Source organism: Balaenoptera borealis (assembly GCF_965194805.1).
Source record: "Balaenoptera borealis genome assembly, chromosome: 16".
Lineage (NCBI taxonomy): Eukaryota > Metazoa > Chordata > Mammalia > Artiodactyla > Balaenopteridae > Balaenoptera > Balaenoptera borealis.
The window spans coordinates 18555922-18580286 of NC_138872.1; the positions used below are offsets into that span (position 1 = coordinate 18555922).

Here is a 24365-nt window from a genome sequence, read left to right on the forward strand (position 1 = left end):
AGACATCCAGGTCCAAGAAGTACAGAGAGTCCCAAACAAGATGAATCCAAAGAGACCCACACCAAAACATATGATATTTTAAATGGCAAAAGTTAAACATAAAGAGAGAAGTTTAAAGGCAGCAAGAGAAAAACAGTGTTTCATACAAGGGAATTCCTGTAGGCTATCACCTGATTATTCAGCACAAACTTTGCAAGCCAGAAGAGAGTGGCATGATATATTTAAAGTGCTGTGGGGGGAAAAACCTACAACCAAGGATACTATACCCAGCAAGCTTATCATTCAGAACTGAAGGAAAGATAAAGAGTTTCCCAGACAAGCAAAAACTAAGAGTTCATCACCACTAAATCAGCCCTACAAGAAATATTAAAGGGTCTTCTTTAAGCAAAAAAGAAAAGGCCATAACAAGAAATAAGAAAATACATGAAGGAAAAAAATCTCACTGGTAAAGGTAAATATACAACAAAGGCAGTGAATCAACCACTTAAACTAGTACAAAAATTAAAGGACAATAATTGTAAAGTCAACTATAACTACAATACACAGTTAAAGGATATACATAAAGATGTAAAATATGATACCAAAATATAAAATGTGAAAGGAGAGAGTAAAACATTACAGATAAATGGAAATATATCTTGTGTTCATGGATTAGAAGGATTAATAGTGTTAAAATGTCCATACTACCCAAAGCAATATAAAGATTCACTGCAATCCCTATTAAAATACCAATGGCATTTCTCGCAGAATTAGAACAAATAATCCTAAAATTTGTATAGAACCACAATAAATAGCCAAAGCAATCTTGAGTAAAAAGAATAAAGCTGGAGGTATCACCCTCCCTGACTTCAGACTATACTACAAAGCTACAGTAATCAAAACAGTATGGCACTGACACAAAAACAGATACATAGATCAATGGAACACAATAGAGAGCCCAGAAATAAACCTATGAACATATGGTCAATTAATCTACAACAAAGGAGGCAAAAATATACAATGGGGAAAAGAGAGTCTCTTCAATAAGTGGTGCTGGGAAAACTGGACAGCTACATGTAAAAGAATGAAACTGGAAGTTTTCCCATACCATATATAAAAATTAACTTAAAACAAATTAAAGATTTAAATATAAGACTTGAAACCATAAAACTCCTAGAAGAAAACATAGGCAGTACGATCTTTAACGTTGGTCTTAGTAGTATTTATTGGATCTGCCTCCTCAGGCAAGGGCAACAACAGCAAAAATAAACAATGGGACCTAATCAAATATAAAAGCTTTTGCACAGTGAAGGAAACCATAAACAAAACAGACAGGCAAGATACTGAATGGGAAAAGATATTTATAAGTGATATAGCTGATAAAGGGTTAATATCCAAAATACATAAAGAACTCATAAAACTCAATAACAAAAAAAAGTCCAATTTAAAAAATAGGCAGACAACCTGAATAAGCACTTTTCCAAAGACATGCAGATGGCCAACAGGCACATGAAAAGATGTTCAACATCACTAATCATCAGGGAAATGCAAATCAAAACCATAATGAGATATCAGCTCACACCTTTCAGAATGGCTACTGTCAAAAAGACTACAAATAAGAAGTGTTTGTGAAGATACGGAGAAAAAGGAACCCTTGTGCACTGTTGGTGGGAATGTAAATTGGTACAGCCACTATGTAAAACAGTATGGAAGTTCCTCAAAAAATTAAAAATATAACTACCATACAATCCAGCAATTCCACTCCTGGGTATTTATCCAAAGAAAACAAAAACACCCATTCAAAAAGATATATACACTGCAATGTTCATAGCAGCATTATTTACAATAGCCAAGATATGCAAGCAAGTGTCCATCAACAGATGAATGGATTAAGAAGATGTGGTATGTGTATATACATATACATGCAATGGAATACTACTCAACCATAAAAAATGAAAATTTGCCATTTGCGACAATGTGCATTGACCTAGAGGGTATTATGTCTAAGTGAAATAAGTCAGACAGAGAAAGACAGATACTGCATGTTTTCACTTATATGTGGAAACTAAAAAATAAAACAAATGAACAAACATAACAAACAGAAACAGATTCACAGATACAGAGACCAAACTACCGGTTACCTCAGGGGAGTGGGGGGGGGAGGGGCGGGAAATAGGTCAAGGGTATTAAGAGGTACAAACTACTAGGTATAAAATAAATAAATTACAAGGATATAATGTAGAGCACAGGGTACATAGTCAACATTTTATAATAACTTTGTATGGAGTGTAACCTATAAAAATATGGAATTATTATGTTTATACTTGAAACTACTATAATATTATAATTCAGTTATATTTCAATAAAAATTTTTAAGAGAATAGTAATGAGCGTAGAATAGATTCACAACAAGTGGTATATGTTAATGATAACAGCTACAACAATTGATACTTTTTACTTGGCAGATACATTTTGTAAGGTTATGTTTCCTGTGTATAACTAATATATGGATATTTATGCCATAAGATTCAAAATTATTTTTCTGGTCATAAAGAGTGAAACTGAATTGTGCTCTTTTGAACTTAAATCAAATCGTTTTATAAAAAGAAAAGGAAAGAAAGCACACACTCATGGAAGTGCATGCATCTCGGGAAGAGAAGAGAGCTACACTTGGAGAGCAGGAAAAAGCAGAACGTGGGGTCCTAAATAGGCACAATGGGAAACCTGTGTCACGATAACCCAAGATGGGTTTTTAATGCAAGAGACATGGAAGCCAAAACAGTGGGTGACGCTTTCCTTTAAAAACAAAGTCGAGTGCCTTGAACTTCTGACCCAGGTGTTCTTTCTGCCTGTTTCCTCACTATATTCCTTCACAAAATAAAATTGATTGAAATACTAAAACTCTGAAAAATACTTATGGAATATCTCTTGCTTCCAGGACCATTTGAGGCTGCTCTGATTAGAAAACTCACTCTTACCAATCTACTTTACTTTTCTTACCCTTGAAAAGATAGGCCCCTATCATCTTTGCAGGCCAATATTCTTATGAGACATAATCACTGAGTCCATTTATTCTACATTGACTATACTCTTTAACACCTATTACAGAAATCTGGTAAGACCACCCTTTGGGAAATCTGGTAATATAACATATGACTGTTTGCAGTTTTTGTTGCCCTTTCCTCTGTATATAGGAACTGGCCATAGACTACATAAGATTAGTATATATCTCTAGTTATTTATGCTCATGTAGAATCAGTCTCTAATACTATCAATATAAGGGTCGGGTCAATAGAATGAGTATAATTTTCACTGGGGAACAAAACAGGATATGGTCTAGCCATCTTTCTTTTTGACTTGTATTTCAGTAATTTAAATCTGCCTTTGGGTGAGATAGACATATATCTACTAGCTACCGAGGGCAAAAAGATAGACATTCTCTTGTAAATTGATAATATGGTTTCGATGTCATCATACTAAGAGTGCTTATTGTACAACTGTCCCTGCTATGAAATCACTGACAGCAGAAATAACTTAATATCAACTGTTCCAAATCAAAGCCATTCTTTTGGTAACTACCAATAGCTTTTGGTAGTTATTCCCACTAATAACCAGAATCATTAAAGCAAGGGATCACAATGATTTCCTCCCTGTATCCACATCATTTTTCAGTGTCTCTTTGAAGCTCTATCATCAAGAGATAGAGTCCGTTCTTTCACTCTTTGAATCTAGGTTGGCCTGGCACCTTGCATTTATCAAAGGAATGTGGGAAGGGAACTTGGGTGTCAATAGAGTCTACATGGGAATCCTACATGTCTTTGGCAGTTTCTTGGAAAAAAAAAAACTGAACATGTAACTGCCATACAACCTAGCAATTATACACCTGGGCATTAATCCAGGAGAAGTAAAAACTTACATTCACATAAAAATATACACGCAAAAGTTTATGGAGGTTTTATTTATGATAGACAAAAATTGGAAACAACCCAGAGGTCCTTCAATGGGTCAATAGCTATACAAACTGTGATACATCCATACCATGGACTACTACTCAACAATAACAAAGAATAACACACCAAGAGACATATTAATCAAACTATCAAAAATTAAATACAAAGAAAAAATATTAAAAGCAGCAAGGGAAAAACACCAAATAACATATAAGGGAATCCCCATAAGGTTAACAACTGATCTTTCAGCAGAAACTCTGCAAGCCAGAAGACAGTGGCAAGACATATTTAAAGTGATGAAAGGGAAAAACCTACAACCGAGATCACTCTACCAGGCAAGGATCTCATTCAGATTTGATGGAGAAATTAAAACCTTTAGAGACAAGCAAAAGCTAAAAGAATTCAGCACCACCAAACCAGCTTTATAACAAACGTTAAAGGAACCTCTCTAGGCAGGAAACACAAGAGAAGGAAAAGATCTACAATAACAAACACAAAACAATTAAGAAAATGGTAATAGGAACATACATAGCAATAACTACCTTAAATGTAAATGGATTAAACACTCCAACCAAAAGACATAGACTGGCTGAATAGATACAAAAATAAGACCCGTATATATGTTGTCTACAAGAGACACACTTCAGACCTAGGGACACATACAGACTGAAAGTGAGGGGATGGAAAAAGATATTCCATGCAAATGGAAATCAAAAGAAAGATGGAGTAGCAATTCTCATATCAGACAAAATAGACTTTAAAACAAAGACTATTACAAGAGACAAAGAAGGACATTACATAATGATCAAGGGATCGATCCAAGAAGAAGATATAACAATTGTAAATATTTATGCACCCAACATAGGAGCACCTCAATACATAAGGTAAATGCTAACAACCATAAAAGGGGAAATCAACAGTAACACAATCATAGTAGGGGACTTTAACACCCCATTTTCACCAATGGACACATCATCCAAAATGCAAATAAATAAGGAAACACAAGCTTTAAATGATACATTAAACAAGATGGACTTAATTGATATTTATAGGACATTCCATCCAAAACAACAGAATACACTTTCTTTTCAAGTGCTCATGGAACATTTTCCAGGATAGATCATATCTTGGGTCACAAATCAAGCCTTGGTAAATTTAAGAAAATTGAAATAGTATCAGGTATCTTTTCCGACAACAATGTTATGAGACTAGATATCAATTACAGGGGAAAAAAATCTGTAAAACATACAAACACATGGAGGCTAAACAATACACTACTTAATAACCAAGAGATCACTGAATAAATCAAAGAGGGAATCAAAAAATACCTAGAAACTAATGACCCAAAACCTATGGGAGGCAGCAAAAGCAGGTCTAAGAGGGAAGTTTATAGCAATACAATACTACCTCAAGAAACAAGAAACATCTCAAATAAATAACCTAACCTTACACCTAAAGCAATTAGAGAAAGAAGAACAAAAAACCCCAAAGTTAGCAGAAGGAAAAAAATCATAACAATCAGATCAGAAATAAATGAAAAAGAAAAGAAGGAAACAATGGCAAAGATCAATAAAACTGAAAGCTGGTTCTTTGAGAAGATAAACAAAATTGATAAACCATAAGCCAGACTCATCAAGAAAAAAAGGGAGAAGACTCAAATCAATAGAATTAGAAATGAAAAAGGAGAAGTAACAACAGACACAGCAGAAATACAAAGCATCAGGAGAGATTATTACAAGCAGCTATATGCCAAAAATTGGACAACCTGGAAGAAATGGACAAATTCGTAGAAAAGCACAACCTTCCAAGATTGAACCAGGAAGAAATAGAAGATATAAACAGATCAATCACAAGCACTGAAATTGAGACTGTGATTATAAATCTTCCAACAAACAAAAGCCCAAGACCAGATGGCTTCACAGGTGAATTGTATCAAACATTTAGAGAAGAGCTAACACCTATCCTTCTCAAACTCTTCCAAAATATAGCAGAGGGAGAAACACTCCCAAACTCATTCTACGAGGCCACCATCCCCCTGATACCAAAACCAGACAAAGGTGTCACAAAGAAAGAAAACTACAGGCCAATACCACTGATGAACATAGATATAAAAATCCTCAACAAAATACTAGCAAACAGAATCTAACAGCACATTAAAAGGATCATACACCATGATCCAGTGGGGTTTATCCCAGGAATGCAAGGATTCTTCAATATACACAAATCAATGTGATACACCATATTAACAAATTGAAGGATAAAAACCATATGATCATCTCAATAGATGCAGAAAAAGCTTTCGACAAAATTCAACACCCATTTACGATTAAAAACTCTCCAGAAAGTAGGCATAGAGGGAACCTACCTCAACATAATAAAGGCCATATATGACAAACCCACAGCCAACATCATTCTCAATGGTGAAAAACTGAAGCCATTTCCTCTAAAATCAGGAACAAGACAAGGTTGCCCACTCTCACCACTATTATTCAACATAGTTTTGGAAGTTTTAGCCACAGCAATCAGAGAAGAACAAGAAATAAAAGGAATCCAAATCAGAAAAGAAGAAGTAAAGCTGTCACTGTTTGCAGATGACATGATACTATACATAGAGAATCCTAAAGATGCTACCAGAAAACTACTAGAGCTAATCAGTGAATTTGGTAGCATAGCAGGATACAAAATTAATGCACAGAAATCTCTTGCATTCCTATACACTAATGATGAAATATCTGAAAGAGAAATTAATAATAGTAAATGGGAAACACTCCCATTTACTATTGCAACAAAAAGAATAAAATACCTAGGAATAAACCTACCTAAGAAGACAAAGGACCTGCATGCAGAAAACTATAAGACACTGATGAAAGAAATTAAAGATGATACAAACAGATGGAGAGATATACCATGTTGTTGGATTGGAAGAATCAACATTGTGAAAATGACTATACTACCCAAAGCAATCTACAGATTCAATGCAATCCCTATCAAACTATCAGTGGCATTTTTCACAGAACTAGAGCAAAAAATTTCACAATTTGTATGGAAACACAAAAGACCCTGAATAGCCAAAGCAATCTTGAGAAAGAAAAACGGAGTTGGAGGAATAAGGTGCCCAGACTTCAGACTATACTACAAAGCTACAGTAATCAAGACAGTATGGTACTGTTGCAAAAACAGAAATATAGATCAATGGAACAGGATACAAAGCCCAGAGATAAACCGACACACATATGGTCACCTTATTTTTGATAAAGGAGGCAAGAATAGACAATGGAGAAAAGACAGCCTCTTCAATAAGTGGTGCTGGGAAAACTGGGCAGCTATACGTAAAAGAGTGAAATTAGAACACTCCCTAACACCATACACAAAAATAAACTCAGAATGGATTAAAGACCTAAATGTAAGGCCAGACACTATCAATCTCTTAGAGGAAAACATAGGCAGAACACTCTATGACATAAATCACAGCAAGATCCTTTTTGACCCACCTCCTAGAGAAATGGAAATAAAAACAAAAATAAACAAATGGGATCTAATGAAACTTGAAAGCTTTTGCACAGCAAAGGAAACCATAAACAAGACGAAAAGACAACCCTCAGAATGGGAGAAAATATTTGCAAATGAAGCAACTGACAAAGGATTAATCTCCAAAATTTACAAGTAGCTCATGCAACTCAATATGAAAAAAACAAACAACCCAATCCAAAAATAGGGAGAAGACCTAAATAGACATTTCTCCAAGGAAGATATACAGATTGCCAACAAACACATGAAAGAATGCTCAACATCATTAATCATTAGAGAAATGCAAATCAAAACTACAATGAGATATCACCTCACACCAGTCAGAATGGCCATCATCAAAAAATCTATAAACAATAAATGCTGGAGAGGGTGTGGAGAAAAGGGAACCCTCTTGCACTGTTGGTGGGAATGTAAATTGATATAGCCACTATGGAGAACAGTATGGAGGTTCCTTAAAAAACAAAAAATAGAATTCCATATGATGCAGCAATCCCAGTACTGGGCATATACCCTGAGAAAACTATAATTCAAAAAAAGTCATGTACCACAATGTTCATTGCAGCTCTATTTACAATAGCCAGGACACGGAAGCAACTTAAGTGTCCATAGACAGATGAATGGATAAAGAAGATGTGGCACATACATATAATGTAATATTACTCAGCCATAAAAAGAAACAAAATTGAGTTATTTCTAGTGAGGTGGATGGACCTAGAGTCTGTCATACAGAGTGAAGTTAAGTCAGAAAGAGAAAAACAAATACCATATGCTAACACATATATATGGAATCTAAAAAAAAAAATGGTTATGAAGAACCTACGGGCAGGACAGGAATAAAGACACAGACATAGAGAATCAATTTGAGGACACAGGGAGGGGGAAGGGTAAGCTGGGACGAAGTGAGAGAGTGGCAGTGACATGGACTTATATATACTACCAAATGTAAAATAGATAGCTAGTGGGAAGTGCTGCATAGCACAGGGAGATCAGCTCAATGCTTTGTGACCACCTAGAGGGGTGGGATAGGGAGGATAGGAGGGAGATGCAAGAGGGAGGAGATATGGTGATATATGTATATGTATAGCTGATTCGCTTTGTTATAAAGCAGAAACTAACACACCATTGTAAAGCAATGATACGCCAATAAAGATGTTAAAAAATAAATAAAAATAGTAAAAAATAAAACAATAACAATGAATAAATTATTAATTCATGCAACAACCTTAATGACTCTCTAGAGAATTATACTCAGTGCATAAAGTCAATCCCAAAGTATTACATAATTCATGGTTCCATTTATATAACATTCTTAAAATGACAAAATTACAGAAATTGAGAACAGATTAGTGGTTGCCAGGGATAAAGGAAGGGATGAGGGAAGGAGGGAAGTGGACATGGTTATAAAATAAATGGATCTTTGAAAGAAACAAAAATACTAACTCAAAAAGATACATGCACCCCAACGTTCATAGCAGCATTATTTAAAATTGCCAAGATACGGAAGCAACCTAAGTGTCCATCAACAGATGAATGCATAAAGAAAATGTGGTTATATATACAATGGAATATTACTCAGCCATAAAAAAAGAATGAAATTTTGCCATTTGCAGCAACATAGATGGACTTGGAGGACATTATGCTAAGTGAAATAAGTCAGATGGAGAAAGACAAATATTATATAATATCACTCATATGTATAACCTAAAAAAATACAACAAACTAGTGAATATAACAAAAAAGAAACAGACTCACAGATACAGGAAACAAACTAGTTCTTACCAGTGGGGAGAAAGAAGGGGGGAGGTGCAGAATAGGGGGAGGGGGAGGGGATTAATAAACTACAAGGATATATTGTACAACACGGTGAGTATAGCTGATATTTTATAATAACTATAAATGGAGTATAACCTTTAAAACTGTGAATCACTCTATTGTACACCTGTAACATATAATATTGTACATCAACTATACTTCAATTTAAAAAAGAGAAAAAAATGGATGGATCTTTGTGGTGTTAGACATGTATCAAGGTCAGTATCCTGGTTGTAGCATTATACTGTAGTTTTGTAAGCCATTACCATGGGAAACTGGATAAAGTGTTCACAGATCTCTCTGTATTATTTCTTGCAACTGCGTATAAATCTACAATTATCTCAAAATAAACATTTCAATTTAAAAAATGAAATAAAAGAACATGGCAGAAGTGATGCTGTGCCAATTCCAAGGCAAGGTCTCAAGACTTCATAGTTTCTTATTGGAACCCTAACCAGACCCCGTGTGAGCAACACTCAGCCCGCTGGAGGATAAGAGACCACGTGAAACAAGAGAAAGCATCCCGACTGAAGCCATCCCAGACCAGCTGGCTCCCAGCCAGCCTAGCAGTCAACTGCAGACATATGACTGAGCCCAGCAGAGACCAGAAGAAAGGCTCACTGGGCCCTGCATACCTGTAAACTGTGAGCTAAGTAAATGCTTGTCAATTTTAGACACTAAAGTATTGGGTAGTTTGTTACATAATAAAAGTTAACTCATACAAGTCAACGCAACTCATACAAGTCAACGCATTTACATATTTCAAAACCAGTTTATCCTGGAAGATTCCCTAGAAAGTTATTTTGTTTAAAGTTAGATGTTTTGAAATCTCTTATGTCTGAATTGGACATTTCATAAGCCCCATGTTTAAAATCACGTAAAATTATAAGGGTGGTCTAAGACCCTTGACCCTGCCAATAGGAATGTCCTAGGCTTACCTCACTAGGGAGGGGGCCGGCCTTTTATTTAGGCCTGGATCCTTGAAAAGATCCTGCACCTTCATTAGAGTTCATCAGGCTGCCCCAGCCCAGTGGACAGTCAAAAGCACACAGCTCTGTCCTTAATAAGCTTCATAAAATCGTCACTTCCCAAATAATTGACTTCCAACTCACTGCCACTCAGTCATTATCAAGAGCTCAGTATTTGTGGAAGAGCGTCTGAAGGCTACAGCACCCATTCTATCCTCCTGGTATTCTAAGTGCCGCCCTTGAGTTAGGCCACATCACCAGAGAATGAAAGGATCATGCTGATTTGGCCCTCAAAGAATTGCTTTTATTGAACTTCACTTTGGCATCCAGCCCACTTTCCTATCCTATGGGACTTAAGAAAAAGCCCATGAAATCCAGTATTGTCTTGGATCTGATGATAGGGCTTAGGGGCCTTATCCACCATGCCTTCATTATCGGGACGAGCAGTGTAACTCTCCTGAGGGGCTGGTTTGGGTTTCCTCCATGGTTCCTGTGGTTCATGTCACTGACATGCCTTCCCACTTGTCTGGGCAGCTCAGAGTCAAACAGAGGGGTTGAGACGCTTGTAAAACAGTGTGTGGCTCAGATCCAGGCATCATCAGACTTCCTTCTCACCTGTAGCTTCTCTGCCTGCCATTCACCTCAGATCTGAACTGATGGCCTGGACCAAGGGGGTCATCTCAGTGGCCCTGGAGTCTGGCAGAGTTATGAGGAATCACCTGGGTCTAAGCTTACAAATTCAGCCTTGTTCACCTGGTGAGTTACCCACCAAGCAAATCAGCCATGGGCTTTCAGGCATGGGGGAAGTGGAGGGGGAGATAGGGAAATCTGCCATAGTTAAGCCCCTCAATATAGCAGGAATTCTGTATATGCTATTTATCCTCAAAACAACTCGGAGAGTTGGGAATTATCATCTGCATTATCCAGATGAGGAACGTGAGCGTCAGAGAAACCGTGACTCACCTAGAAACTGCACAGCTGATTGGCAGCAAAGCCAGGAGGCAAACTGGAGTCTAATTCTGAAGTCCATGTTCTTTCCTCTAGACTAGGATTGGCAAACCAGGACCCACAGACCCAATCCAGCCTGCCCCCTGTTTTCGTAAATAAAGCCTGATTGTAGCACAGCTACACCCACTTGTTTACATATTGTCTGTGGCTGCTTGTACATGGCAATAGCAGAGTTGAGTAGCGGCCGCAGAGACCACGTGACCTAGTATCTTCACTACACATTCCTTTACAGAGAACGTTTGCTGACCATTGCTCGAAGCAAAGCGCTCTAGACAAATGACCGTTCTGTCTTAAAGAAGAGTCATCAGAATCACCTGCAGGGGTGGGGGTGGGGGTGTTCTTAGAAATGCAGATTTCCAGGCCCCCTTATGCCTCCCAAGTTAAGACACCTCCAGGTTGGAAGCCTGAATCTGCACTTTTAACACACACTCCCCTCCCCCACACCACCACCACCACCGCCGAGTGCTTCTGACAGCCCCTGAAGTTCATGAACTACAGCCCAGCCCAGGGACTTAATGTCTCCAACAGCCCTTGACCTGACTGTAGGTTTGCAAACTCGGGAGCTTCCAGGGTGAAATCTGCAACTAGTCCTTGTACACAGAGGGTAAGGAGAGACCACCCTAGACTGGCAGGTGGCAAGGGAACTTATATACGAGACTTGTCCTGTGCACGGCAAGATAGTGGATCTCCTTCCCCACCCACCAGAATCTTAAAGCTTATGTCGAGGTCTTAGCAGGGTTCAGTCACACACAACCATTCAGATGATCTAAACGCACACTACTCTCTCAAGGCTGTGTCCTTGGAACAGCTCCCATTGTGGGAACAGTGGGCAGAACGCACATTCCAAGGACAGGGGAGGGGTGAGGAGCCTCTAATTGCCTGGGTCCAGCTTAAGGGTCAACCTGCAGTCACGTCCTCTCAATGACCTCCTCCAACACTGATGGGCATTAAGAGATAACTACCCCAGCTCCCTTGTTCCTTGGGGGAGGGAGAGCAACAATGAGGCTTGTTCTGCACTGGCTCCCAAAGATCCCCAGCAGGGCCGAGCCCCAGCTGCCCGCAGTGGTAATTTTCTCAACCCTGCACCCTTTACTGCCATCTTTCCCCCCACCCCCCGTCTCGCTTTCCCTCCCCTACTGGTGCTTCTGGGATCACCTCCTAAACGCACTCCTTGGCCTCGAATCCTCTCAGGGTCTGCTCCTGGGAGGCCCCCTCAAAAGAGACAAGAGCCAGAGACATTGAGATAATTATAAATCTTGGTTAGATTTTAAAATGCCACAGATGCAAGTAATAATCATTGCATTCCTACCAGGGATCAAGTTCTAACACACACTCCCCTCCCCCACACCACCACCACCACCGCCCAGTGCTTCTGACAGCCCCTGAAGTTCATGAACTGTCCACCCCCAAAGAACCCCCAAAGTTCTGTGCTTGCCCCAGAAAGGGCACAGGGTAGGAAAGAGTGAGGGGCAGGAGGAAGAACCAAGCTGCAGAAACGAATGAGATATGGTCCCCACCTCAGACAGAGTTGACAATTTAATTGGGGCCAGGGGAGCTGACCTACGATAACACAGAGAAATAGAGAAAGCAGGAAACAGAAGATGCATCAAGCCAGCCTTAGGTCTCCAGATTAGACCCTTGCATTTTACACTAGAAGCAGGGGCCACCACCAGCCACTGTTCCCTGAAGCGGAGGTCCACCAAGCCTCCTGAGTCTGAAGGCAGCAAAGACTATAAAATGTTTCCACAGGTCATTATTATTTTTCACCCTCAAAAGAGCCTTGTAGGTAAATGGGAGTAGTATTATCATCATTCATGCCATTTTTCATGTCAGGGAAACATGAGAGGTCCAAACGTGTACAAGTCAGAGCAGAACCAGCTCACAAGTCCTGCTGCTGCTCTGTGTTGCCGCAGACTTATTTGAGGGTTGAAGTCAGCCAGGACCCCATTCTGCTAGGAGCTTTCTCGGCTAAGCTAAACTGTTGATTTCTGCTGAGGGAATACATAAGACACCACCCTGGCCCCAGCCAGCTCCGAACCCCGGGGAGGGGAACATCTCCAGAAGGAAGGGTTCCTGGCGGCTCAAGTCTGAGCCCAGTTGAGAATGGAGACTGAGTCTCCACCTCAGGAAGTGGGATTTTCCCAGCTCATCTCCTAACCTCACCTACCAAAGCTCGTGTTTTCTACCTCTTTACCTGCACACCCCCAGTCTGGCCTGGCCCCTCTACTCCCAGCGGACACCTCCTGCCCCCAGGGAACCAGAGGGATAGCAGAATTCTGGTTTCCATACCAACACCACCAGGTGCACAAGGCAACAAGGGCCTGCCTTTTCACTCAGCTCAGTGTAACTGTCAGTGGCCACGGTAATTTCAAGTCAGCCTATGAGGTTAATTTGCCTGCTGCTTTCTCTGCACAGAAGCCCCCAGCATGGAAGAAAGGTGAGTCATCAGCCCAAACCACCCCATTAAGCCAGGATCAAATCCAGTGGTCCTGAGTTTTCCCACTCACACCTGAGGAGGCCCATTAAATGGTCCATCATCTAAAAATCAATCCACGATCTCTGAGTATCTCATGGGCAGCATCGGAGGGTGCATGTAACTTCCAGCCTTAGCCAGCATGTGCTGATACTCCAGTAAGGGTTGGGACTCCCCAAGTCCTCTCTCTCCACCCTGCCCCCAGGTTAAAGGGGGGTGAACAGGAAGGGGAGACACGGGCACCAGCTCCAAGGAGGGAGCCAGGGAGTTAGACCTGCATGGGCGGTTGGTTACCAGGAAACACTGGTCCTTGGGTCCAAGTTCCAGTTCAGAGGGAGTTTTGACAGCCTCCTTGGTACCTATCAGAGCCGAGTCCTGACAGGCAAGAGTGGTTTTCCCAACAGGAGTACCCTGCCCTCCCCAAACCTTCAAACACTTGCTCCAGGTCTGCCTTATAATGAGATCTTCTTCACGGCCAGAGTCTCAATTAAAAGACCCCTCATCTCTGATGCTGGCCCTGCTTGGGGGCTCCGGAGACACCGGCTGCTCTACTGCTCCGCAGCTAAAGTCTGGGCTGCCTGCCGGTGCAATGCTCAGAAGGAGGGTGGCTGGTGCAGATTCCTGCCCATGTTCAGGTGAGCGCATGCTCATGGGTGGACAGGTCAGTTACTGGCAGCCAAGGTGAGGGGAGGGCTTTCAGCATAATTTTTAATCCATTGCATTTGGACAACATATTAAAACGTTTACTATGTGGATGGCACATTCCAACATCCTTATTAGAACAAGCGGACCAACAAAGGAGCAAGAGAGCAACTGCCAGCATTGAATTGAATTGAGCACTTTCTACATATTATATTATCTAATCCTAACCACCACCTTATAAAGTAGACTATTTTTTACAGGTAAGGAAACAAGGTTCAGAAGAGGGAAATGACTCACCCAGGGTCACACAGCCAGGACGCAGTGCTGCTGGAATTTGAACCCAGAACTCTGCGACTCCAAATCCCATCTTGGTAATACTGTTCCATGCTGCCTAAACCTGGAAGAGAAAGTTAAAAGGCAATTTTAAAGGCAGCAGTCCACACACAACCACCCTGCACGGGGGATTGGTCAGATTAAAGAGTCTCTCCCATTAAAGGAGATGGGGACAGGGAAAGATGGGAAGTTTGCAGTAAAAAGTGAACCAGAGCCACCTGAAAACCTCAGTGTCACTAAGATGGGATTTCTCTAAACAGAATAAGGCTGCGGACAGGAAAGTCCAGGAAGAGGAGTGAGAGTAGCGGGCTGTGATTTCACCTGTCGAATTCAAGCTATCTGTGTAATTAATTTCTGTTGGTCCAGAACCTCAGGAGATTCGCAGGTGAAATCTGAAACTGGTCCGCATACAAGGAGAGACCGCAGAAGGAGGTGGCCACTCCAGATTGTTAGGTAGCAGATTTAATAAGCAAGGAAACTTACTTAGGAGGCTTGTCTCCAGCGCCGCAAGTTCTCTGCACCCGCCCATCAGAATCTTAAATGTTTAAATAGAGCCCTTAATGGGGTTCAGCCACGTACACCGTCCAGATGGTCTCAACACCTTACTCTCTGAGGGCTGCGTCCTTGAAAATGGCTCCCACAGTGGGAGTGGCTGGCGGAACTTACATTCCAAGGACGGAGGGGGGAGGGGGGAGGAGCCTCTGATTGCCCTGGTCCAGCTCACAAGTCAACCTGCGGTCATGTCCTCTTCCTGACCTCCTCCAACACCATGGAACTCTCCATCTGCCCACGACTATTATGTGAGTGAAAAATAAACACCTGGCAGTAACAGCGAGGGGGTCTGGAGTCAGGGTGCTCACTTAGCCTGCATGACCACTGAGAAATTGGGGTCTGGGCTCACGCCATGCCTGTTGGGACTGGGGCGGCGGGGGCGGGGGGCGGTGCTGGAGAGGGGTTGTCCAGCAAGGCCACAGTGAAATGGGGGAGGACACAACCCATAAGGGTGACATGTGTAGGAATCAAGGCAGAGGAGCTGGTCTGTATAATCAGGAGACTGGTGGCACACAGGGGAGCTGGGAAAAGAAGTGACCAGATTGGGCATAAGGCAAGCCAGGTTTCTCACTGTCAGAGAAGGAACATACAAATATGGAAAGGAGGGAGGCTAGGAACTAGATTGGAATTGGAGATGTCACCATGAACTCATAATGCTTAATATTTACAAATGAATGTATGACCAGAGTTTAATCATGAAGAAACATCAGACAAACGGAATAATCTGAGAAACATTCTAGAAAGTATCTGGCCTGTGCTCCTTACAAATGCCAAAGGTATGAAAGAGAAAAAACTGAGGGACTATTCCAGACTGAAGTGGACTAAAGAGATGTGACAACTAAATGCAATGCAGGATCCTGGACCAGAAACACAAGGGTGCTTATAAAGGATGTTTATTGAGGTAATTGGCAAGATTTGAATGAATCTGTGGATTGCACGGTATTACTGTATCAATGTTAATGTCATTGTTTTTATATTTCTACTGGGGTCAGGTAAAAGAGTCTTTGTTTGGGGAAAATACACACTGAAGTATTGCAATATTTAGAAGTAATTAGCCATGCTATCTGCGCTTACTCTCAAATGGTTCAGAAAAGTATACAGAGAGACACAGAGAGAGAGATAGAATAAGGCAAATATGATAAAATAGTATCAGTTGGAGAATCAGATTAAGAGTATACAGAAATCCTTTGTTCAATTCTTGCAACTTTTCTATAAATTTTAAATTATATATTAAAAATTTGTAAAGACATTTTATTGTGTTCCATTACTGCAGCCTAGCCTACACTAGCTAATATAGTATGTAACTTTTCTAATAGGAGTCACACTGTATCACTAACATAATAAATATTTATTGAGAGCCCTCTGTGTGCTAGGTACTGTGCAAGGGATATAGAACTAAAGAAGACAGGCATGGTCCCTGCCCTCCTGGAGCTTCCAGTGAGATAAGGTAGATATTAAACAAATTATATAATTTGTATCGCAATTATGGTAAGTGTTGGGAGAAGGCGTTACAACAGGGTGACCTAATCTCATCTGGGAGTGTCAGGGACGTAATGATTTCTCTAAAGAAATGGTGTTTAACAGTTAAAGGAAGTTATCCCAGGTAAAAGACATTGACTGCAGTTGAAATAGGAGTGCTTAAGTGTTCAATATCCTATCATGATATTTGCAAGGTCCTGGACCTCCCCAAATGAAACTATTATTTTCTCGTGAAAATGTTAAGAAAATGTCAGTGTGTACTCTGAGTCCACCCAAAGATTGTCATTGATATTTGAATAATTTTAAATTCCCTGATTCTATCCTTGCCACATTATAATGTATTATTTATACTGCAACCAGAGAATTCTTTTGAAAACATTGATAAGATAATATCTCTCTCAGCTTCAAACCCTCCAGTGATTTTCCGTCTGTATCTGTGATCTATCGCCTCAATAATACTAGATAGCAAACAACCACAAAACCCCAGTGGGATATAACCACGAATATGAGACGTTCTGCTGATTGGGTTGGGCTCAGCTGATGTTGGTTGGGTTCAGGCAATATACCCAAGGGGTCAGCTGCACGTTGTTAGATCCCTCAGCTGGGATATTGGATTGCCCCAGCCACTGCTCCATAGTTGTATCCTCCAGCAGGCTGGCCAAGGCAGAGGAGCAAGAGTGAGTAAGCCCAATCAGGCAAGTGTTTCTCAAGCCTGCATTTGAATTCTGTTTGCTAACATACCATTGTTGAAAGCAAGTGACACGGCCAAGCCCAGAATCATATGGAAAGGCAGTGCTAATGATGCCAAAATCTTGGCTCTCTGTGCACCAATGCTGAAAAGAAATACGGAGACAGAGTTTTGGAGGAAAGAGGAAAACGGCTTTAATCTTTGCCTGGCAAAGGGAGTAACGCAGCAGGCTACCTCAAGAACTGTGCCCCGCCCCCCCTTCCCTGGGGAATAGGGAAAGGTTATATAGCCTGGGGCTCGTGGTCTGGGGTAGGTATAAGGCTCAAAGTAACAAAGGACTTGCATTTCTTTCTTCTGCAAATTCATGGCCAAAGCTGGCATCAGGCGGCTCAGCAACTGGGTCTGATGTCCCTGAAGTTATAGGCCATGACCTTCTTTCTGAAATGAAGAGTGCTACAAGGGAGTGTAGGGGGAGAAGAAATGCCAGGTGCAAAGGGTAATTCACATGGAGTCAGAGAGTAATCAGCTTTGTGAAGGACAAGTCTAGCTACAAGTGTTTGTTAGTAGTAACAGCCTAAGAATAATCAAGATTGCTTAACTCTTTCAGGCCTGTTTATATTGTTTCCCCAGCCTGTTCGTTGTTTCCTTATTTTTCTTGTTTATCAGAAAAGTCTCATTTCTATTTTTGCTGCAACAGATTCCCCACTGCTAGTTCATTCCCTCCATATCAATGGAGGAAGGGAAATGGGCATCGTTCTTGTCTAGCTAAGGACAAAACTTCAGTTTTGCTCCATTTGACAAACACAAGCTGTCTGGCCCAGGGGCCCATCTATCTCCTATTTCACTAAGTTACATGACAACAGTCATGCATATAAGGAGGAGTGAAGAATTGGGGTCATAGCATCTCACATAGAACAAAATCCAAGTGCCTCACCAAAGCCTACATGATCTGGCCCTCCTGACCTCAAATGTCATCTTGCTTTATTGATTGCTAATTTTCAGTGTTTAGCATAGAGCCTGGCACATAATAAGTGCTCAATAAATGTTTCTTCATTGAATGAATGAATGAACGAATGAACATTGTGTTCTTCCCTTGGCATGTGCTGATTAATTGGGCATTAACTTGTCTCTAAAAAATTCAACATGGTTGTTTTCTTCACTTCTTTTTAGTTTCAGTGTATATCATAGATATCATTATGAATTGGGCTTTATTTTAAGGTACTAATTTGATATCTACCCCATAAAGTTTCTGGAAGGGTGATAGCATGCTTGTGCCTCCTTGCAGTAAATACTTTGGAATTAGAGAAGGAAGAGGACTCAGGCTGCAGACAAATCAGAAAAACGATTAGATTGCCCCAAACCATGGTTATTGCAATACCTCTGACAGAATGGCTGAGTTAGGAGCTTGTTATCTCCTGGGATGTTCTGGGACTGTAGTCTAAATTTTGGGAGCCTTGCACAGTTGAGTGGTTTTGGTAAATCCTGTACTCCAACTTGTTTCTTCTGGGAGCATGTTAAAGAGTTACTATGGATTCTAAAGCCCAGGCTGGGGGACTTCCCTGGTGGCATAGTGGTTAAGAATCCACCTGCCAATGCAGGGGACATGGGTTCGAGCCCTGGTCCGGGAAGATCCCACATTCCGCGGAGCAACTAAGCCCGTGCACCAAAACTACTGAGCCTGCGATCTAGAACCCACAAGCCACAACTACTGAGCCCACGTGCCACAACTACTGAGCCCACGTGCCACAACTACTGAAGCCCACACACCTAGAGCCCATGCTCCGCAACAAGAGAAGCCACCGCAATGAGAAGCCACCACAGTGAGAAGCCCGCGCACCGCAACAAAGTGTAGCCCCCTCTTGCCGCAACTAGAGAAAGCCCGAGCACAGCAACAAAGACCCAACGTGGCCAAAAATAAATAAATAATTTTTTTTTTAAATAAATAAAATTAAAAAAATAAAAATAAAGGCCAGACTGTCACTTCCACATCCGTGTTTGTTCACTCTGTGTCCCCAGCACATCGCTCAGGGGGCAAGAAATAAGTCTTTGTGGAGTGAACGAATGATCCAGGTAAAATGAAGTAAGATAATGAGAATGAAGAGAGAATATTAAAAATGACAAAAGAGTAGTGGCAGAACTTGGGAACTGATTTGATTAGGGATATAGAGGTGGCCAATGAAGTCAGTGAGCACCTCTGGTTCTTTGGAATCTGGGGGCCCACAAGCCAAATTTGCAAAGTTCTTCAGAAGTCAGGGATGATGTAGTCAATTCTCTTCAATGCCCTGGCCATAATCCCCAAGACCCCTTCCCATTTCTGTGCACATCAGCCTCACTTGCAGTGCTGACACCTACATCTTTGCCAGTGGCCTGCCTTCAGGCTTTTTGTCACTGTGTGTATCCACCCAGCACCTGAGAGTTAACATCCCCCGGTGAGTATGGAGGTATAACTATCTCAGCTCCCTCACCCTTTGAGATAAATCTGATGTGTGTGTTTTTCGAGGTCTCTCAAAATTTCCCCCATGGAATTAATCTCCAGATGCCTAGGATTAATAACTCATTCTCTATTTACTACCTTTCCTTTCTAGATTAACTCCCCATCTACTTGTATTCTTTACAACTCCCAATAAAATGCTTGCACTTGAATCCACAGCTCAGAGTCTACTCTGCGGGAAACCCACACTAAGACAGATAGGTTGTGAGTAAAGCAATCCTAGTAGGAGAACTAAGCTCCAGCAAGACACATCTTGCAACTCACACGGGACAACTGAAGGGGCCCCCTTCTGCCCACCCCCAACCCAGCGTGTCCCTTTCCCACTCATCCTAAGTCTCATCTCTGAAGATCCCAAAGCGCCCTGAATGTGCAGCTTCGCTATTTATTTCACAGGATGCAGAATCCATTTTTGTTTTATCTCTTTCCAGACAGTTGGTTTGTTTTAATGGACTGCTCTTCCGCCTGTGCATAATTCTTCTCTAAATTAAATTCTCTCCTCAGCCCCACATAATACACACTGGGCTGTCAGCTCATTACTTTTACATCCTCCCTTGTTCTGTTTATACAAAGGTTTAATTAACTATGAATTGCTGTGTAGGCAACAGGAAAAAGCCCACCCCCCAGGTGGCTGTGTGACTCAACTCTGTGAGGAAAGAGAAGCAATAGAGTGCTGTGGGAAGGGGCCAGAAGTGAGGAGACAGCATGAAGATTTTCATCCTCTCTCTACCATTTTCAGTGATTCATTAGCTACTAAATATGTATTACGTTGCTGCTGTGTGCTTGTCATCATTCTAGGTGTAAGAGTGGTGAATCAGAGCATGGGCCCTGACCTCACAGAGTTTACAGTCTGCCAGGGGGAATAGACAGATTGTCTTAGGTTATCTATTGCTGTATAACAAATTGCTTCAAACAACAATAAACATTCATTGTATATCACATTTTCAATTCCAGTATCTCAAATGGGATCACATATGGGTCAGGCACTCAGGAGCAGCTTGACTGGGTGGTTCTGGCTGAAGGTCTCTTGTGAGGTTGCAGTTAAAGTCATCTGGGCTGCAGTCATCTGAAGGCTTCACCGGGAAGTCCTTCACATGGACTGTTGGATCCATGCCCAAGGTGGGCCATTCACATGGCTGGCAAGTTCATCCTGGTTGTTGGCAGGAGGCCCCAGTTACTCTTCATGTGGGTCTCTCCCTGAGATGCTTGAGTGTCCCCATGGCAAGGCTGCTGGATTCCCAAAGCAGGGCAGAGTTATGCCCTTTCTGATGTAAGCCTGAAAGTCATACGTCATTTCTTCTACATTCTGTCACACAGACCAGCATGATTCAAAGTAGGAAGAGACTGCACAATGGCATGAATACTGGAAGGTGTGGATCACTGGGTGCCATATTGGAGACTGTCTATCACAATAAGTAAACAAAGAAAGTTGGCAATAATTGCACATTGTGATCAGTGATATTAAGAAAATAGAGTAATGTTGATGGTGACTGGCCAGGGACAGCAAGTTACACAGTGAAGGTAGTCAGGGAAGGCCTCTTTCTAGCTGTGTAAAACAACAAAATTTCCCTAGCCTTTTTTAACCCTCAGTGTACTCATTTATGAAAGGGGAACAATAATCATTCTTAGCTCACAGGGTGGTGTGAGGCTCAAATGGGACCAGAAGTATGAACATTCAATTGTTATTTTACTTTCTGCACTTAAGTGGTTACATTTCTGCTTCCAAAAGACCAATAACCTTAACTGGGATAGGTGGGTGGTCCCTTTGCTGCCAGCTTCCGAAGGAAAATCCTAAAAACATTTGGGCAGAGACCAGAGCTCCTAGGACCCAGCTGAGCTACACAGCCAGCAAAAGAGAAACTTGATTGTTCTCTGGCTTCCAGCTAAGAAAACACATTTGCCTAAAAAATATTTGTCAAGCTCCTGTGTCCTGCATGAGGCTTAGATATTGGCAGGTTTGATTCATCCCTCCGGAGAAGGACATCTCTTTCACAAAATTTCAGCTCAGTCAGTGCTGGATAGAATAAACAAATTCTAGAATTCACAATTCTGGATATAAAAGACAGGCACAGCTGGATTTCCTCTTTTTTCTACCCCCTGTCTTGGGCAGGAAATTAGCGTCAGGATCCATTCCCGGAGCTCCCTCTGCTTTATTTTGCCAACTGCTGTACATGTTCAAGCTTCTATCTCCTCGTTAGCAAAAGGAGGTATTCTGACCATCAGCAAAGATAAAATTATGATGATACACAATGCTCAAGATGGTGTAAGAAATGGACAATGTTCTATAGGACGGAAGGGAGTAAAAATTGGTTTGACCAGTCTTGGAGGCAAACTGACAATCGCGGAAATAATTAGAAGAAGCCTTTTTAAAAAGCATACCCTTTAGGGACTTCCCTGGCGGTCCAGTGGTTAAGACTCCACACTTCAAATGCAAGGGGCGCAGGTTTGATCCCTGGTTGGGGAACTAGGATCCCACATTCCGCATGGCATGGCCAAAAAAAAAGAAAGAAATCAATATAATAACTTAATTGTAATATAATTGTAATATAAAGGTGAGCTTACCCTTCCCCCTCCCTGTGTCCTCAAGTCCACCCTCTACATCTGCGTCTTTATTCCTGTCCTGCCTAGAATTCAATTTTAAATCAACAAAATGCTTACTAAAAAGGAAAATATCGTTTTGTGAATTAAGAAACAATCTTTAAGTGACCCATGGGATATAGATGAAAACACAAGGGAAATTACAAAATACTGGGAACTGAGAAGCAATGAAAATATTGCATACCAATCTTGTAGTATCCTACAAGCTAAAACAGGACATCAAAGAAAATGTGTAGGCTTAATAAATTATCAAAGAAAGAAATATGGCTTAGATTGGGACCTGTACCTTTATATCTATGCCCCCTCTTTCCTGTAATAATGAAACCTCTGGTTTCTAGGTAGGCACACACACGGCTGCTCAGAATGAAGACCACCCTTCCCAGCCTCTCTCATGGTTAGAATGGCCAGTGTTGAAGTTCTGGCCAGTGGACTGTAAACAAAAGTAATATGTACAGTTTTCTGATCATGTCCTCAAAGTGACTTCTTGACACTTTTCACCTTCCTGCTGATGGAAATATAGACATGGTGGCAGCAGGTTGGCTGTGGTATAGTAAATAATTTGTCTGGTCTTTGTCCCAGGTTCCTGGCATGGAGCTTCAAAGATCCTAGGGATTTCCTGAGTGATAGGATCATCTCTATTATGCTAATGAAATGACACATGGTGGAACCCTAGAGAGCTTCAGGATAGGGGCTGGTCACTAGAAAGACCAAGCACATGATTAGAGGGCTAAGACTTTTAAGCACCCAACTTCTGGGGAGAGGGCAGTGGGCAGGATATTGAGTTTAATCACGTGGCCAATGATTTAATCAATCTTGCCCATGTAATAAAAACTCTGAACACCAAAGCTCAGAGGAGCTTCCTGATTGGTGCACACACTGATGTGCTGGGAGAGGGATGCACCCTTGAATCCGTGGGCATTGGCCATGGAAGCTCTGCATCAGGACCCTTCTAGACCTCTCCCTACGTGTATCCTTTTGAAATTATAATCACAAATACCATACTTTCAGTGAGTTCTGTGGATCATTCCAGTAAATTATCACCCCTGTGTAGAGTTGTGGGAACCTCCTAGACTGGTAGCCAATTGGTCAGAAGTTCAGGTGGCCTGGGGACCCCCTTGCAGCTGCTGTCTAAAGTGGGGGCAGTCTTGTGAAAGGATGAGCCCTTAACTTGTGGGACTGTATTGCAGTACATCCAACTGGGGTGGATACAGAGTAGCAAACAACCATACCAGTTTTCCCAGTACTGAGGGGTTTCCCTGGGCATGGGACTTTCAGTGCTAAAACCAAGAAAGTCCCAGGCAAACCAGGACAAATCACTCTGTGTTGTGGTGCTTCTAAAGGTATAAGGACAAGGGCAACACCTTGAAGACTGGTGAAGCAAAAAGACAGAAAGATCCTGAGTCCCTAAGGATTTCATGGAGCAGAACTTCCTCCTTATGGACCTGACTGGCTACTTCTAGCATTTTACATGAGAAAAAAATATTTGTCCTGTTAAAGCCACTATTTCTGTTAAACACGGACTCACCTAATTTGGGTACCTTAAAGTGGAGTGCTGAACATAACAGAGACAAATATCCATGTGGTTTTAGAATACTAACTGGGTGATGGCCATGTTGACTCAGATATTGCAGGTTGAAAAATTAGTAATCCTTGTTACACAGGGACTAAATATTTGGCAAAACAGTATTGCACTGCTTTGGAAGATAGAACACAGATTCAGTGAGGCTATAGTGCTAAAGGAATACATATATAATATATAGAGTATGTTGGTCTGAGTTAGCACTGCTCGTGGTTTTCAGAGAAGAGATATAAATCCTAGAGAAGTGATATAAATCCAAAATAAAGCTAGCCAGCTAGCACTGAAGCA

General features: G+C 41.4%; 1 long non-coding RNA gene across 7 annotated transcripts in view; it reads right to left on the reverse strand.

Moving 5' to 3' along the window:
• LOC309614083 overlaps positions 1 to 17625 on the reverse strand; it is a 240189-nt gene extending 222564 nt beyond the window's left edge. For all 7 annotated transcript variants that reach the window (XR_014235993.1, XR_014235994.1, XR_014235995.1 and 4 more), the window contains exons 1-2: positions 15177 to 17625; positions 14658 to 14757 (exon numbers count right to left, since the gene is read on the reverse strand). This is a non-coding gene — a long non-coding RNA (uncharacterized lncRNA). The remainder of the gene's footprint in view (positions 1 to 14657; positions 14758 to 15176) is intronic.
• Between the last annotated feature and the right edge of the window lie 6740 nt (positions 17626 to 24365).